This window comes from Arachis stenosperma, chromosome 8 (assembly GCF_014773155.1).
Source record: "Arachis stenosperma cultivar V10309 chromosome 8, arast.V10309.gnm1.PFL2, whole genome shotgun sequence".
NCBI classification, from domain to species: domain Eukaryota; kingdom Viridiplantae; phylum Streptophyta; class Magnoliopsida; order Fabales; family Fabaceae; genus Arachis; species Arachis stenosperma.
In genome coordinates, this window is record NC_080384.1 from 36,050,922 (window position 1) to 36,056,138 (window position 5,217).

Sequence of the window (5,217 nt, forward strand, 5' to 3'; positions counted from 1 at the left end):
ATTCCGTCATGAAGAAGGGACGATAGATCTCCGAACGACGCAGTGGCACTTTTTTCCCTTCGCGAGGGCTCTTACGTCAATGGTGGTGACTGCGGCTAACTGCAACGAGAATGACGGGTAACAGAACTCTAAAGGGTGCGGCGACGACACAGTGGCAGCACAACAAACGACCTCACGGAAGACTTAGGATATATAATGGGTGGCACAGCATGGGGATTGAGGGAGAGAGATTAGGATTGGTGCAGTTATTTTATTCATTGTGTACTCTAAATGTATGTGAGGGTAAAATTAAATTCAAATTTTGGGTGTTTTTTATATTTTTTTGTGAACTATTTTTATCCTAGTTAGCTGGACTACTAGTTGATCCTAGATTTTTTTAAATATATATTAAAATATAAAATACTAAAATACATATTAAAAATAAATTAAATAACATAAATATATAATAATAATTTGGTGGTTATTTTTATATCTACACAACCATTTTTATTTCCTTTACACACCCAAATCAATCCCATTTTAAAATTAATTTTTTTGTAAAATTTTAATAATAATAATAATAATAATTTTATTTATGTTTTTTTCTAATTAATATAAAAATAGCAATACTTGTTTCAAGTAACTCTCTCTCTCCCCCTCCCATTCTGAACTCTTGATCACTAAGCCGCTACTAACTTTAACGAATTTAAACTAATTTCATCAAGTATTATCAGATAAAAAGAATTAAACATTTATTTGTTTATTTTTTATAGAATTATTATAGAAATTTGACACCGAATTTGATGGTTCTAAAACATTTGGACTATTAAATGATCTCAAAACAAACATATTTTTTAAGTTTTTTAATAATTACTAAATAGTTCTTATTTAATTTTAATTATAAATTAGTCTTTTATATATTATTTAATTATAAAATTTATTTTTTATTTTATAAATTATTCTTTTATCATTCATCTATCATGTTTATTGAGAATAAAAAACTAAAACAATAATAAATTAGATATTTCATTAATCGTAATAAAAATTTTGCAATTTTAATCGATCGTAATTTTATCATTGATCCAATTACATACGTATTGATTAGAAATTCAATTGATTGGTTGCACAAACCAATCGATTGAAATTGAGGCTTCCCAAACTTCAATCGATTGGAATTGATACGCAATCGATTGAATTTTACAAGGCATGTGGGGTTTTTCTTATTCAATCGATTGGTTTCTATTGAAATCATCAAAACAATCTGGATTTAGTTAATTCAATCGATTGGTTATGCCTCAATAAATTCATCTCCAAAATCTTGTTCGGATTTATATTGTTCATCCATCATATCTTGGTCACATACTAGTTCTTCTTGTCATCGTTCTCATGGTATTATTCATCCATCTCAGTGTCTGTAAATATACCTGACATCTTAAAAATTTACCAATAAAAAAAATTTTCAGTACACTACGTCCTATAACACAAATTATTTTTACTTTTCTAAAAGATCTTTTAAAAAAAATATCATTTAAAAAATATCATTTTCCAAAACCCTACGCTCTATTTTTTATAGAGTTAGCTTGACCCCGAACGCTATAATTTTTATAGAGTTCGCCTAACTCTAGCAAACTTCACTCGATTTTTTTTCAAAACAACAAAATCCAAATTTATTTTTAAGCCATTATCATCGTCTATAAAAGTACATAGGAGTACACAAAAATATACAGGCATGACTTTTTCAATATTAATGACAACCATTATCATCGTCTCCAAAAATACACAGATACACGAGAATAAGCCATATTTAACAAGAATTTTTTTCATTATCAATTAAAAAAACTATTATGTTTAAGAATTTGATTTAGCCATTTTTTTAGAATTTGAAGTGAAGTTCGTCGGGATTAGGCAGAATTATAATGCGATGAACTTGCTTTGCATAAAAAAAACTCGTATTTGGGGAATTAAAGTTGAAAAATGGGATTTTCGAAAATAATAATTCACTGACGGAATAACAGAACCAATCGATTGAATTAACTAAACCTAGATTGCTTTAGTGATTTCAATTGATTGGGTAATATGACCAATCGATTGAATAAGAAAAATCCCACATAGCTTGTAAAATTCAATCGATTGTGTATCAATTTTAATCAATTGAAGTTCGGAAAGCCTCAATTTCAATCGATTGGTTTGTACATCCTATCGATTGAATTTCTAATAAACACAATTTTTTCAATCTGATACCTATGTAATTGGATCAATGATAAAATTATGATCGATTAAGATTACAAAATATTTATACGATTAATAAAAGATCTAATTTATTATTGTTTTAGTTTTTGATTCTCAATAAATATAATAGATAAATGATAAAAAAATAATTTATAAAATAAAAAATAAATTTTATAATTAAATAATATATAAATAATTAATTTATAATTAAAATTAAATAAAAATTATTTAATAATTAATAAAAAATTTAAAAAATATATTCTATTTAATGGTCCAAAAACATTATGAACCATCAAATCCTTTGCCTAAAAACTTAAATAAGCACTCTTTTTATCCCTAAGAATAATGTCCAAATAGAATATTGGCTCTTATAGGTTCTGGCGTTCCGCCCACTCCCTCTTAGCTTGCTTATCTGATACGCATTTCGAATTTTTGATGCATTGTTTTCAAGAAAGAAAAAAGAAAGAGAAATTCTATATGCCTATATTATATGCCATTATCATTGTTAATTTTATTACCAATTTAGCGAATTTACATAGAAATATATGATAAGCCACTAAACAGACTTAGAAAATACCCTAAGATATGTCAACAAGAGCCAGACACCACAACTTCACTTATCAAAAGAACAAGTATCAAATCTACTGTCCCTGCCAACCAAGAGTTTCTATGCTGATGTGATAGCAGTGTATTTTTTAGGCCAGTTTAAAGTGTGCGCACATCCAATCATATTCTCCAATTATAGATTCTTTAATCGTACTATAAAAATAATAAATTCGCATTTATTACGAAAAAATAAAAGATAAAATATGATTTTAATTTTTATTATTTTAATTAAATTTTAATTTCGTTCTTAATATTTAAAATATTTATATTTTGATTTTAGATGTTTTATTTTGTTTTATTTTGTCTTCTAATCAAAATTAAAATTTTTTTAAAAAAATTATTTTTTTAATTATTATCTTCTTTTAATTCTTATACTATTTTCACTCTCAAATCACTACAATTATTACTATAATTATTATAATTATAATTTTTGTCGCTATTTAAAAAGAATCATAATAAAAAAATATTTTTAGAAAAAAAATTTAATAATCACCGGAAGACTGAAATTAAATAAAATGAAATAAACTATTTAAAATAAAATTAAAATATTTTAAATGTTAAAAATAAAATTAAAACTTAACCTAAATATTAAAACTAAAACGACACTTTACATAAGAATAAAAAGAGATACGTATAGGCTTATAGCAAATAATTAGCTTACTTTTTTTTTAATTAACGTATTGTTTACCTTGTCATCCTTTATTATTATATTATATTATTTTTTTTCAAAATATAGAGAATCTACTTTGAAAAGAAAAGAATATCCAAACAAGTTGTTACGGTTGTACGGGGTTCTTAATTCCTTTAATTTGAATGGTTTGGTGATGGATTTTTTAGAGTTTGGATGGGTTTGTTTAGGCTTTTTTTTTTCAAAAGAAAATCTAAGGATTAATATTTTTAGTGTAAAGAAGCAGAAGATCGGTTAATATTAATTCAAATATAAGACAAAATAAAAAAAAAAGAGTTAATCACTTGAAAATTTTTTTTGAAAAGTATACGCTAATATTTTCTGCTTGATAAATTAAAAAATTTGTGTAATTATGTTTTTAGTTTTTAAAAGTTAAGATTATTTTTTTAAAAATATATATTTTTAAAATTAAAAGTTTATTATAATTTTATATATTTAAAATTATTATTTGGTATATTTATATTGTTATTGAAAATAACTTTTGTTTTATTTTACCAAACATAATAATTACAAAACCTTTTTAAAAGAATAAAATTTAAAAAACACTAGTAATATATACCAAAGCCATCCCTTATCTTGCGGATAATAATATTCTTGGCATATTCTCTTTAAAGTTATTCCAATATTATTATTAGATAAAAAAACGAAAAATTTGCTTTTGTTTTGACAGCAAGATGCTAACAGGTAGTGCTGATAAAGTTCATTAGTAATTAGTATACTATTTTCAAAATATTAACACTAATAACAATAATAACAATAATAATAAATTATTGATGTACGTCTTTCCTTTTTTTTTTTGGGACGTTAGTGCAAAATCTACTTGCTGCCGTTAATTTACAAGAATTTTATGCATCTAGTTTTGGCCCATGAATAATTTAAAGTGATCTTTTCCGTTTTTGGCATTTGAATGTGATCCTTTGGTCATCAAACAATAACCATCAAAAGTTAAAATTAAAACATTGTGCAGGCCCAACCCAATTTAATACACCTCCAATTATGTTGTTGATCGGCTTTTGATATCAAAACTGTTCTCATCGTTTATATGGGGGCATACTAGTATGGAAAAGAAAGCTCACCTTGTGAGTTGGAAGAAGATAACACAACCTAAGACAAGAGGTGGCTTGGGATTCAGGAAACTCAGTAAGGTTAACCAAGTCTTTGGTATCAAAAGGGGATGGAAACTCCTTACCAAACCTTTGTGGGCCCAGGTCTTTATTGGAAATTGGAAAATATGGTAGAAATGTCTGTTTTAAAAGAAAAATTTTATGCAAAAATGAATATTTTACATTGTGAAAATACTTAGTCAAATAATTAAAAAACTCTCATTGAAATACTGGCGTGATTATAAAAAAGGGGGATAGCATCAATTTTTGGACGGAAATTTGGCTGGAATCGGGTGTAAGATTGATTGATGTTGCCTCTCTTATGCTCGGTCTTGAGGAGCAAGAGAAAATAATTACGAATTATGTGCTTTAAATGTTCGTGATATGAAAAGTTTAAGTGTTATTTAGAAAATATTAGTTTATATTTTTAGAATATTTTAATTTAATTTAATGTATTTTGATTTTGCTTATTTAATTACTAGATTAAACCTTATATTTGTGGGCTCAGAGTTTTCTATATTTTAACCTAATAAGAGATTATAAATACCTCATAAACTAGAGTAGTCGTAGTATAGAATGATTTAGAGGTTTAAAAACCTATTTTTTTGGTTT